The sequence below is a fragment of the Emydura macquarii genome, unplaced genomic scaffold (assembly GCF_026122565.2).
Source record: "Emydura macquarii macquarii isolate MOO-44397 ecotype Brisbane River unplaced genomic scaffold, CSIRO-AGI_Emac_v2 contig_1363, whole genome shotgun sequence".
In the NCBI taxonomy this organism is placed as follows: domain Eukaryota; kingdom Metazoa; phylum Chordata; order Testudines; family Chelidae; genus Emydura; species Emydura macquarii.
Window position 1 is genome coordinate 2,331,911 of NW_027131500.1, and position 14,022 is coordinate 2,345,932.

Genomic DNA, 14,022 nt, shown 5'->3' on the forward strand with positions numbered 1-14,022 from the left:
CCAGTAGGTAGAGATGGACAAATCAATTGCAGGAGCTGAAAACTTCTACATACCTAGCACGGTTTAGAAGCCTGTGAGTGCCTGGATACTATGGTTATTAGTGCACTGTAGATAACTAAGAGAAAAAATTACTTTACCTCAATAATAACCCTAAATGCCTCTCTCTGTTCAACGTACTGTTTAACTGATACAGTTATTATATGTAACTCCTTCGGCAAGTTTATTATTTGGGGCCTACTAGAGGAGCAAGCTGCCTGGTTTCGGCCAAGCAAAATAAAATATGCACTGTGAAATACTGTTAACACTCAATGCAAAGTACAAAATGATTATCTGACTTTTGCTGCTGGATTGGTGTAATAATTTAGCATTAATGCAGCACTTCTCACTGATTGTAAACAACTTTCTGATCTAAGGTAGGGAAATGATGGGCATCCCTATTTTTCAGATGGAGAAACACAAGGAGATTAAATGATTTCCCCAAGGCTCAGAATACACCCCAACGCTCTAATTCTCAGTCTAGTAATTTCTCCACAGTATAGCATTTGTGTAAACAGTTGAGTCATTTAGAAAGAATAATGCAATTAGAATACAATCCAACAGACAGAGTCAGGCTCTGCCACTTAAGAAAATGGAAAATCCCATACTATGACTGGTATTCTTTCTTCCGACTAAGGAAGTTAGCGTCTCATGCTTCGTGAGTCTCTCGAAGATTTTCTCCCTTCAAACTACACTGGATTTTTTCTCTAAGGGTCTTATTTAAAAGCTTTAGTGTGTAGGTGCTTCCTTCATTTAAATAAACCCTCAAGTTAGCAAAGAAAAATCCACAGGCATAAATGTGTTTTGGGAGGAATTATACCTTACTTATCAAAACTCAGCAAGTAAAAATGCTCTTGCCAATCACATATCCAGAAGTTTTCCCTTATGTTCAACCTAAATGTTCACCATCTTGGTCTTAACTATTCCCCATTTATCACATTGAAATCCTCTACATCCTTGGCATTAATATCCTTTGATATATTTTCAGACTATCACCATGTCCCCAGTAGGTTATTGTTTAGTCATGTTGTATGAATTAAGCTCTTCATCATCACTCCTATGTCAATCCTTCTAGTCCCCCATTCTGTTTTGTTGCTCTTCTCTGAACTCCCTCCAGTTTGTCAATATCTTTCTGTTAAAGTTCTAGAATTGGGTGCAGTATGCCAGGTGTGGTCACACCAGAACCACATGGAGACAGGCTATTACTATCTTGCTCCAGAAGATGGGACCTTTGAGCTTGCAACCCAAAATTGCATGGGCCTTTTATTACATCCATCTCACTTTGCAAATTCTTGGATGATTTGCCATCCAATATCACTTCTAGGTCTCTCTCACTTCTAGATTTCTCCCTGCCATTTGGTATGTGTTACCCATGCAATTTACAGAAGACAAATTCAGAAAATAAATCAGTATGTGCAATTCAGCACTGTTCACTAGTTCTCATTGGGATCTACAGAGTTTGTGATGCTGACAAAACATAATGCTCATATCTTTATTGCTGTCCTAGTACCTATCATATTCTCTAAGCCATTCTTCAGCATGCCATTTCTGTAAGTGTTCTAAGAGTAAGTTTTAAAAAATGCAGTAAGAATCAGAACATATATTCTCTTTATAAGTTTTGCAGCAAGAGGTGGATCAAGGATTCCAGGTCCAGGGCTCTCCAGAAGATCACTGTCACTGCTTCAAGAGAAACATCAGTGACATACAGTACAACCTGTCAAGCAAACAGGCTTCAAAATATATTGATATCCACCACCAAAGACCAGAGGTCAACAAAAGAATGTACGATGCACACCAGAACTTCATAGACAGCATACATGCCAGGGTATGCAAATAGTCAGTTTCCATTATTTTTGTTCTTATCACCATGTCAGAGGACCTCTTACATCATACATTAGTCCAGTGGCCAGGGGAAGATGAAGAAAACCATAGAGTTTTTTCATCTTCACTTGCACTCACCTTTGTGCCTTTTTACACTGCTCCTTACATCTGCAACAACATCCCCATTCCTAAAAGCCAAGTGTCTGCTCTTCCTTTAAAACCCTTCTCCAAACCCACTTCTTTCACCTTGCTTATCCCCCATTGACCTTCATTCCTGTGTTATTTACTTCTTTCTTGCCCTAGTTCACTAGCTAATATAACTAACTCCCGTTTATTTTAACCTTTGTGCCTCTTTTCCCTAACACTTTGCTTTGTCTGTTATCTTTATGTTCAGTATTCATGGTAAGCTCTGTAGGGGAGAATTCATATCTTTTTACAATCCTTAAAGTGCAAAATTATGATGCTATAATAAACTCAAATTATGCCACTCTTAATTAATCTTGAATAGTGTCCTACTCCACAAGTAGTTCTATTGAAATCACTGGGTCTACTCATGGAGTAATATACTACTCATTGTGAGTTGAGAATCTGAACCGTAATGTTTAATACTAGTATTAACAGTTAATAAATGACCATATACTGTTGATGATTAAATATTAATTATCAATTTCTTGTACCAGAGGCACTCAAAACATGCTGTGAGGGCCAAAAGAAGCATTAAAAACTGGCCTATGGCAACTCTTCTTCTGATAACTGTAGCATAAGAACTAGGTTGACTAATTCTGATTTACTTTTCTTTTGGCCAGTTAACTCTCGAGCAATTTGTATTCATCTGTCAGAAAATAAAGTACAAATACACACATTACATGCACATAATTATTTTTGGCTTCTCTCTACCTTGCATTTTCTCCTTAAAATGTTTTTCCAACTTCCCCTTCCTCTGCACAGAATTGTGCAAATTTTAAAAACAAAATTAATATTACCAATCAAGAACCTGCTTTCTCTGTCTTTCCCTTCTCCACCACTAGTTCTCTACTTCCACTCCTTCATCTCAGTCTGACTTCTTTATTTATCTGTCTAATCCTTCAACTTGTCCCTTTGATGATTTCCCTTCTTCCACTTTCTGGCATCTTCCTCCCCATTTCCATTATCTTTAGCCACTCTTTCGTTTGTCTCCCTTTTCTCTACAAGCCTAAAACTATAAAGGTAAAAACATTAAAGTACAAATTATCTTCTAGGGCTGTTATAACTCAAAGCTTACAATATCTTGTGTCAAAAAGTCAAACTCAGTGACAATGTTATTGCACAATTTATAATCCAGAAATGATTTTATTATGAGAACAGTCATCCTGGGATCCTTTCCAAGATTTGTTTATTAAGCTAACTTTAGTGGTTATGTATACACATACTATAGATTTGTTCTGTCTTTACAGCTTCGTCACACCAATATCTATGAGACCGGCGTTTGCTGGGGAAAGGATGGAATCAGCCCTATCAGCAACAGATCCCATGCCTACTACCTTGAACGCCTATGCAATGACTTTCAGAAAATTGTCATCACCCACTTCACCAGGTCAGTTACACAGTGATGTCTATGAAGATGACCTCACAAGAGGGGAAGGAATAAGTAGCACAGAGAGTCAGAGTTACTGCCATTAGCCTGGACTCTAGCTGCACTGAAAAGTTACAGTGAAGAATCCTCTTGTATTGGGGTTAGTCCCAAACCAGGCTTTCGTTAACAAAAGCTGGAGCAAATTGGGATAAAGCAGATGAGTTTCTGGTCAGTTGACAGATTACTTTTGTTCAAAGATTGCTCATTGCTTAGCATGTCAGAGCTGCAAATGCATCAAGTTCTGATGTATTAGTAAAAGTTCTGATCTAAAACAATTCTAAAGAATGTGGAAATAATGCAGTTCAACAGAATACAAGATTTTGAGGATACAAGGACTTCAGGCCAAATTCTGCCCTCAGTGATAATTTTGAAGGCCCATTGTCGACATGTGACATGTAAAAACCTTATCTTGTACTGTAAAAAAATTCATATCTAATGGAGTCTAGGTTAAATGTAATATTAGGGACTTAAAGCATATAAAATTGCACATGTGAAAGCATGGAGTTTTTTTCAGAAATGCTCATTGAGTTGGCAAATTCAAACTGAAGATCATTCTAAGTTTTGCACAGACTTATGAAGGCCCACTTCTATTTCTCAAAATATGCATTCAGTCAGCTATGTCTAGGAGCACAATTTTCACACAAAATAACTTTCAAGCATTCTTTATACATCTTCATGAAGCAAAACAAAAGTTCACCTTTAAAGGAAAACTATTCAGTTCCTGGTAACAAGAGTACTAGTATCTTTTCATACAAAAACCCCTTTGTTTAACTCTATCAAAGGCTTTTTCTCTGCTCTTCTTTTACTAGAATGACCAGTTCAAAGAATTGCCCTGAAAGGCTGGATGCAAGGAAAAGAAAACAAGTGTATAGAATTCATGAGGAGATTCTGGAGCACGTCCAGCATTGTCAGTCACTGTGAGTTCAGCAATGAACTGCTGCTTAATTAACATAATTCATGCTTCTACACAAAGACAAATAGCACACAGTGTGGTGAAGATTTAGAGTAGTTCAACGGATTTAAATATTGCTGCGGTTTTTCCTTTCAAGTATGGGTATCACCTTATTTTCTCTCAAGCCATGTTAAAAGGTTTCTTCAGTATCACACTAATCTTTTTAAAAATAGTTTACAAGTAAACTTTTAGATCAAATTCTCATTCCCTTCCTTTATCCCCATCTGTCTCCATTTTACAGATGAGGCAGAGTGTACCAGTCAGGGTACTGCTTGGATGAACTGAAAGGCCTGTAAGATGAGATCCCAGGATACAAATACTGGGACTCAGTGTGGCTAAGGTTTACCTTTGCCTTCCTCCTTCTGAGTCTTTAGTATAGAGGGGTGTTGTCTTCTTCTGGGAGTGGGGGTGGGTCACCTGAAATCAGCCATTTGTGGGGGAGGGAATGGAATAGAGGAGGAGAAAAAGCTTTGTCTCTGATAGGCGAGGGCCAGGTCTTTTCTGAAGTATGATAATGTTCATTATGATCTGGTCTAAATTCATGATCATACATTATCTTAGTTATACGCTAGAATTTAGGGTCTCAAAAGAAATTATATGATATTATTGAATTATTCCAGAAATAACACATGGTCAAGTAATGAAAGAGTGGGTTATAATAAATGCTCACAAGGGGACAGAGTTAATGTTGCAATAGTATGTGAATAAACTGAGAAAGAGGTTCATATTTCTACCAGTAGGACTGCAGTATAAAAATTAATTGAGAAAAGGAACAAGGTAGAAGTAGCAGATAGGAAGAGGGTTGACTTATCGCTGTCACAATGCCTCTATAACCAGAAATGCACTACTCATAAGGTGGCAGAGCCTTAGGATTAGAAGAAGGGATGAGAGCACAACTGTATCTCTGCTAGCACAGTTCTAACTAACAGTTCTAGCAAACTTGGAATCTTTCATAGTTTCCAGCAAAGTGGATGCCAGAATGTTTGTTGTCATTGTTGCATTTCACATGTATGTTTGGGAGTTAGTGTGTGTAGTGACTGTAGCACCACACTGGACGTCTATTCTTCTCTTCACTCTGGGCTCACTCACTGAGTGACCTTGGGCTAGAGACATTTAACCACTTTGTGCCTCTGCTTCCCCAGCTATAAAATTAGGATAATAGCATGTACACTTCTATAAGGCACTTTGAGAACTACACATAAAAAGTGCTGTATTGTAAGGGACAGGGGCATAGGCAGTCTGACCTAGCGATTATAGCTGGGTGGGGATCCACACGTCAGGGACGGTAGTTGGTGAGTAGGGGTTAGAGGAATCACTAGAGCTGGGTTCAATAAGCAAGAGTTGGGGTCAAAGTCAGGCTGGGGGTCAGAGACCAGAGCTCAGAGGTAGTACCAGGCTGGAATCAGTGTCAGAGTCAGGTGAGCGTTAGAGACCAGAAATAGTATCAGGCCAGAATTAGGCAGGGTCAGAGTCAGGCTGGGATCAGAGGTCAGGAGACCAGGTGAAGTCTGGAGTCACAGCAAGCGCACAGTCTGTGTGGTAACCCAGACAACTTCTGGGGCACCCTACAGGGTTAAATAGGGTACTTGGCCAATCAGAGGACCTCAGGGTACTGTCACTCCAGCTCTCTTGGGCAGTACTTCTTGTGGCACCTACTCTCCACAGTACTCCCTGGGCATGGCTCTGCATGGCCTCCTTGTGGCACTGTGGGAACAATCGGCTGTCCCAGGCTCTGCAGACATGGGTTATAGTCCTGGGATCCTTACATGTATCAGTATATGTATACCAATTCTCTATCTTTGTTTATTCCTGGGCTTCACCTCAAGTTCTGTCCACTCCACTTAGTTAAGTTAAGGCATAATAAAAACTGCTTTTCAACACTGTTAACCCTTCCTCCCCTTCACCTGGGCAGCTATGACTAGTCAGGCCCAAAGAAATTTAAAACAATTGCCCACCTAAGCTGATGATGTTCAAGATATTGTGAGCAAGTGGATTCCACCCTTCTTGTCCTGTCAGCTAACAATTTGGTCATCTGTTAATGTGGATGCTGAGATAAAGAAAAGGCAAATACTGCTTCCTGCAGGGCTTGTTGTTTTATCACCTTCTAGTCCAACAGCATACTAAACTCCTTGGCCCAGGGAATATCAATATTCAGATCACGCAGCTGTCAGATGCAGTATCAGGGGGCACAGCTGATGCAGGTTACAGACACCCTGCTGGGTTGTCTGCTGCCCCCTCATGACACATACTAGAGTAGCATACAGTTACCTCTATGTAAACAATCCACAGTTACCAACCTGCAACTGCTGCTGCCATCGGTCCTTCTCACTGAACACAAGAAAATACCGATTCTCTGACTGAAAATGTAGGGTCTGTCAGTGAGCAACATTTAACTAGCAAGTTTCAGGGGGTAGAAGTGAGTAGTGACTTTGGAAATTAAATGAAACCACAGCACATTTTCGTATGTCTCTCCTATATAGTCACCCTCTGAGTGACCTCCTGAATGTGCTTCCTCAGGCTATCTAAATGGGAAGCAAATGAGAGCTTGCAACAGTAATTCACTGGATTTGTCCAGAAAAACAACCGCGAGACTTGTCGCTGAGGAATAGGGAAAGTGAGACTTCAATGGAATATCAATTAGTGAGGAAAGAGGCTGGTTTGATCTGGTAGTGTCAATTCAGAAATAACTTTTCACTGAGATATTTGAAAAGTTAACTGAGTAACAAATAGTTACATGATTGACACATCAGCCTAGAAAGATTCCTTGTACTTGATATAAGGACAGACACCTTCATGCAAAAAGATTAAGTAATGAAAAAAATAATACATATAAAAATGAAGTTAAAGCCAAGAAAGAGTGTAAAGGGGGATTTCAGGGAGGGATTATTTTAGCATGGATAAAGTTGTATCTTTGATTTGTCATACTCTATAGCAAACATGGTGGGAGTTTTTGGTCTGATATAGAAAATACACCTGAGTGTGGTGAGAAATTGCACTCTTTAGTCTTCTGTCAGACACGTGTTCTTCGGTATGGTAGAATAGATTATCTTGACGGTCTTCTCCAAACTTTTATCAGTACTTCTCTTCCTCTCTCCATTTCCTTCCCCAATATAGGGTTACCTGCGTTGTAGGAAGAGAAACTTTTCTGTGTGCCCTGAAGAATCAGCTGCTGTGTTTCAAAAGAAAACTGCTTATAGTACATGGTGAGGCTGGCTGTGGAAAAAGTGTCATCATGGCAAAGGCAGCATCCTTAGCTTCTAACTGGATCACAAGGTAAGGATCGCTCAGATGTATTAAGGAGAAGGAATTTATATAGTTAAGGGGAAGGAAGTTCTCTCTCTCTCTGAGTCACCCGAAGCAATAACTAATGCCATCTGATGGAAACAGCTAACATCACTAATGCCTCCTTTTTAGCTTTGCTACTTTGTTCACTTGAAATATTTAAGATTGCTACTTAGTTAATGTTGCCGTTGGAACCTTATTTTTTTTATTTTCGGACTTTAATTTGGATATGCAATCTTAATGTTTAATTTGTGTAGGGGATTTTTGCATTCAGATAAACTATATATTGTACAATTTAATGCAAAAAATCCCTTATGGTAATTTATATGAGGGATAAATATGTGGACGTGTGGAATGACCAGAGGTAGATATGGGAAGTGGGGGATAGAGGAATGTTGTGGAATATTTTTGAAATTCAAAGAAAGAAAAAAGTGGAAGTCAGTGAAAGTTCCACATGGAGGGCTTACAAGATGACATTTGTAATTTGTACATGAAGTCTGGATAAAGAATTCACTATGAGGAGAAACATTAATTTAAAAGAAGTGCCTTTTATAAGTTTGCCAGGTCCTTTCAAAAGAAAAATAGAGGTGTAAGACATATACTGTTGCAATTTAACCTGCATGAATGGGTTTGTCTTTGAGGTTATATTGATGATATCAAACAAACAATTTAATGAATGAACAAATTACAAACTTATTTCAATTGGCACGGTGTGAGAACAATGTGGAATCAGTCAATTTAAGGACTTTAGTTCACACACATTAATGGAACACCTTGAACTTTCATACCCCATACTATCTTGAGATGATCACTATTTGGGAAAAAGAATGTTGTCATTCTGCCAACAAACCAATTACCAGCTCCTACTTAAGATCAACAATTAATCTTCTGAACAAAAAAGTATTTACATTATTTCTTTTATCCCAGGGACCTCAGAGTTATTATTCGATTTATTGGCATCACTGGTGAAAGCAGAAATATTCGGTTGGTTCTCTTGAGCCTTTGCTACCAGATTGCTGATATTTACAATGTCTCCATCAATTTATCAGAGGTAACAAAAACAAATTTCAGTCCTGCTTTTTCAGTTCAGGGATTAATTATCTATATGCTGACCCCACAATATCACCACCAAATCACACAGGGCACTGCACAATTAAAGTAGAACACGACTGTCAGCGTATACTATTGATGTGTGAGCAATGGATTTTTGTGCTGAAGTGTATGAATATAAAGGATTCCTTAATTTTCACAGTCCTCTTTTTATTGATAATCCTGTACAGATGTAATTTTATAAGTATAAAAGGAGAGATTTAGAAGTATTCTTCATTTCTCCACTGCAAGTATGTTTCTTCTACTTGTGGTTTTAGCAACTTGTTACCCTTTATTGTATCAGTCTTAAAAATCCTTCATGAAAGCGTACTACTCCAACCCAAAATATACTTGTCCACTGCACAGTTGTATGTGCCATAGCAAGATCCAGGCAAGCAGGGCCTAGGTAAAGTTCTAGACAGAAGCACTACAGTGAAACAGATTGGAACAGATTCTCAGCTGGTGTAGACTGCCATTCAGCTGACAGAGCTATGCCAATCTATACCAGTGAGGATCTGCCCCAGTGCCTTTAGGGATAATAACTCTCTCTTTATTTGGATAAAGTTATTTGTTTAGTGTTAGAAGAACAACAATTCTTCAGCACAGTCATATGACCAGAACCCTTACTATAATCAAGATGATGATGAAATAGATGATTCTGTTTTGCTTGTTCATTTTAAAAAATGCCACTCCCCAGAGAAATGGGCAAGTCAAGTTATTTTTATTGTTAATACTAATATTTTCATAATGTGCTGTAACTATAACAGCACTTCACAAAACAACCTGGTAAATATAAAGCAATGCCCCTTCCCTGAAGGGCTTAAAATCCAGAAGAATCAATAGAGGTACCTGTAATGAACAAGCAGTGTGTGTGCAATGTATTTATGGAATGAAGACATTGTCTTATGCTGCAAAAATGCATCGAGAAGAAACAATCTTCAGGCTTCAAAGTGCATGTTAAGAATGGAAAAGTTGCTGTCTTTTAAAATAATTATTGTTTAATCAGTTCTTTACATTTTGTTTTAACCACTGCTAAGTATTGTAAATAGAGAGGAGTTTGAACCAAAAACCCAGCTCTGAATACCTGCTCCTGAATTTCGGGGAACTTCAGCTCTGCACCTGAACCTTGCAGCTTAGGCCCATCTTTACTTCTAAAGGGTCTTTGTCAAAAAGTTTAAGACAAAAATTTGATCAAAATTCCTAAACTGAGAATAGTTTCTGAATTTTAGGTATGTACTTTTAAAAATTCAGTCTCACTATTTCTTTTAAAGACACATTACCTGCTGTTTTCTGTGGTGTGCTGCTGCATAACCAGCAGAGGAAACTGATTAAGTACTAATGAACAGGCTAACCCTGCAAGCCTGCCACATGCAGAATTCCTATTGACTTCAATGGGAACTGTCCATGAGGGGCTTTCTGGATCTCTTTGTTTGTACTTAATAGTCAATTTCAATTTTCCTTGCTTGTTCTGCTGCAGAACGCTCATTGGCTTAGTTTTCAGATAGACTCTTTGGGCCCTGTGGTGCAAGCTTTTTGAGTGGCGATGCTGGCACGCAAATAAGGATTCATAGAGTCCCAGGCCAGAAGGGATCAATGTGATTGTAGACATAAACCTAAAATGATATGTCAGTTTCATGCTGTTAGAAACATGGAAGGAGAAATCAATATTTACCCAGTAGAAAAGGCCAAGATTGAGAAGGAAAGACATTATGTTTTAAAACACTTTCCAAATGCTGGAAATGTAAAAGAAAACTGCCTTTAAACAAGTTCTGGAGAGTAACCCTTTAACATGGAAGGGGCTAAATCATGCCTGTTCCTCTTCCTGGACCCTACAGAGTATGTAGGACTCACGCTTGAATCTCTCCATAGTGCTAACAACATTTGTCACAGGAGCAGATGCGTGGTCTCACAGACCACCTCCCCAGAGTTCATCTGGACTGTATGTTGTACACCTGTGGTCTGTACCAGGAGCAAGGTGAAAGTCATGTGAAAGGCATTCAGCAGGCTCTGGGCTTGTCTCTGTTCTGCCAAGAGGGTGTTGCCCAGCTGTGGCTCTGCAACCTTGGGCAACACCGAAACCTCCACATCAGGGACCTCGGGACCAAGGGTCGGCTCACTCCTCTAAGGGAAGCAGGAGCATCTGGTTGCTGGGTTCAGAAGTGCAGGCCCAGGCCCCCCACATTGTAGTTTTGCTCCTGGGCCCCTGGGGCCACCTACAGATTCTCCTTCCGACCTGTGCTAGGTGTCCCTGCAACTGCAGGACATACTGTAGAAGTCCCATGGAGAGCAATGAATTATGCTCCCAGGCCTTTCTGATTAGATCCAGCAGCTTGCAGGGTTGCTGGCCATACAGGAGCTCAAAAGGGGAAAATTTGGAAGACAATTGGGGTACCTCCCTGATGGCTAACAGTAGTGGCAGGATCAGCTGGTCCCACTGTCATAGCTCTTGGGGGAGGAAACTTCTTAAGAATGTTTTTTAGGGTCCAGTTGAAGCATTCTACCAGTCCATCTGTGTGTGGGTGATACACAGAGGGCTGTAGAGTCTTGATACCCAACAGGGTACACACACCCAGCAGATCAGCCACAAAATGAAGCTAGTTCCTTGCTCAGGCAGGGCAGAGCACCAAACAGTCAAAGAGGCTTTGGCCTTGTGGCAGGGCAGAGCAGTAAGGAATCTGTGTGCCCAAGCCCTCAGGCAGGGCAGGGCACCAAACAGGCTAAGGGGGCAGGGGGGTCTCTAGCTTTGTGCAGGGCAGAGCCAGCAAGTATACCTCCTGGCCTTATGGAGGTAGGGAGACCCAAGCCCTCCCTATTCCACCAGGGCCCAGCCCAGCCCAGCCCAGGGCCCTAACAGTGGCAGAGGGTTCCATCACTGAATCTACCAGGTTCCAGCCAAAACACACAGACCTAGTTTCAGGACCCAACACATCCAGACTAGGATTGGCTCCGCTCCCCTCCCCTCTGGGTACCTGGGTCTTTGGCTGTCCTCCATTTCCCTGGGGTAGATAGGCAGTGGTAGTCCCAGCCAGCACCTCAGTCAACTGTTGGCTCTAAAAGAGCAGGCCAACTTTCAGCATGGCAGGGATCTTCTCCAGACTCCAGCCCCAGGAGCAAGCACAGAGCATCTGTCCCCTCCAGCAACTCCCACTGAACTGAGCTACAGGGCCTTGTCTTTATACTTCTTGTCCCGCCCCTTGACTTCTGGTGGAAGGGGAGAGCCTGGCCTGGCTCCACCCACCCAGGCTCAAAGAGTGATCCCTCCCCCTCTGGGTCAGTGGGATGCCACTCCTTAGATACTACAGTGATGGGAGCTTCAGAAATCCTCTAAAATAGGTATATTGTGTCAGCATCAAGCTTACCAGTAACAGGTAGGGACATACTTTACTATTGCTCAGAGAAGCAGCACAATGCACTCAACTGCTCAGGCCAGCTGCTATTAGCAATCTGTGCAGATTAGCAGATCTTTTGCAGAGGATACAATGGGCAGCATATTTGTTCCTTCTCACTACAATAAGCAGGGTGGGATTTAGCCCAAAATCTATTTATATTTAGTTCTAAAAACCATCCATGACTATCCTTTAACAAATGTAGAGAAACTGTGCTGCAATCAGGTATGTGACTTTTATGCTTTTGATATTCAGTTGGCTTCCCAAATGGAAAACAGGCTAGCCAAGGTTTGCAAACAGCAACAAAAATCTTCACCTTTGTCCTCCCTGAGTAACGCTGAGTGCTGATCATAATCCAACCACTTCTTTCAGTACTTGTTTAAAGTTTGTAGCATAATTCAGTGCAGGCCTTGTGGCAGAACAAGATCTGGGGCTGCCAATGTATTTTGAAAGCAGAACCAAGCTGTCCCAGGAGTATCCTGCTGAAGTTTGAACAGGTATCTGAATCTAATCGGCTCCCTTGCAGTGACCAGCGCAACATTTGTCTAGCAGACACAAGGGTAGGATTTGCCTTCTTCTTCTCTCACCATCAGGTCCCAATATCTCCCATGGGAACCAGAGTCTTTTAATGGTGGTTACTTATTCTTGTGTTCTCCACTGTTTCTGCTGAATCACTTTCTCTAAGCAAACTCTTATTCCTTATATTATACTAATAAATAATGCACTACAAAAGTACAAAATACAACAAATAGATTATGTGAAACTATTTTCATGTGGCTACAATTATTCTTTTTTTAAATAAGGATTTTGAAGCACTGGTTAAGGAGTTTGCCTCATTGCTGGAATTCGCTACAGAGGATAAAGCGCTATTGATAAGTCTGGATGGTGTAGATGAGTTGTCGGAGGAGTATGGAGCTGACTTTTCCTGGATCCCTGCTGAACTACCTGAAAATGTGTATTTTATTGTTTCTACATCCACAGAATCAAACAGCTCATCCTTAAAAACACTGAAAGTAAAGTAATGTGTCTAATAATGGATTTAATGGCATTAATATTTAACATGTGATATGACTTGTTTTTACATTTTTGTTGTAAGTATTTGTTATTTATTAAGGGAATAATGGGATGTGGTTAGAAAAGTTTCAAACAATTATAATCAAACACAAACAATCCAAAAAAAAAAAAAAAAAAAGAAAGATTATACTAACCTTCTAGACCACAAGCACGAACCATTTCTATTCTGATCCCCACACCATTAAAGAAAGAACTCCAATGTATTTGAACAACATTATGCTTGAAAATTAGGGCTGGATCCTATAGTCCTTGCTCATGTTAATAGTCTTTACTCACAAGCCTAGTTCCAATGGCTTCAATGGAAATAGACTTATAAACAAGGTTTTGCTGGATCATGTCCTTAATCTGTAAAGGTTAAATTCTGTAATGACCTGAGAGTCCTCAACTCCTGTTGATTTAGGCTCCAGTACTGGAATCAGATCCAGGTAGATCAGACCTCTTGCATTGTTAATAGTGCCACTGGAGATTTATGTGGGCCCACAGGCCTGCCAGAGAAAACCTATTGCAGGATTGGAACAATAGGCATTAGTGTTGTCACAAGGGTAGCAGGAGAAACCCAGAATTCAGAGGGTCTCAATTCTCAACTCAGCTGGTAAGTGAAAGAGACAATGATTTTAAACAGCTTTTTAAAAATATATTTGATTTGTAATTTTTAAGTCTACACATAACAAACAGAATATTGAATATCTAGATTGCTAAACAGGTAATACCAATATATGACCGTTACAAAACAATTTTATCAGGTATTTTATGTTTGTAATATACTAAAA

General features: G+C 40.1%; 1 long non-coding RNA gene across 1 annotated transcript in view; it reads right to left on the bottom strand.

The window, feature by feature from the left end:
* Positions 1 to 11,918, bottom strand: part of LOC137155430 (uncharacterized) — a 31,923-nt gene extending 20,005 nt beyond the window's left edge. Inside the window, exon 1 of the long non-coding RNA XR_010920458.1 lies at positions 11,762 to 11,918. This is a non-coding gene — a long non-coding RNA (uncharacterized lncRNA). The remainder of the gene's footprint in view (positions 1 to 11,761) is intronic.
* Between the last annotated feature and the right edge of the window lie 2,104 nt (positions 11,919 to 14,022).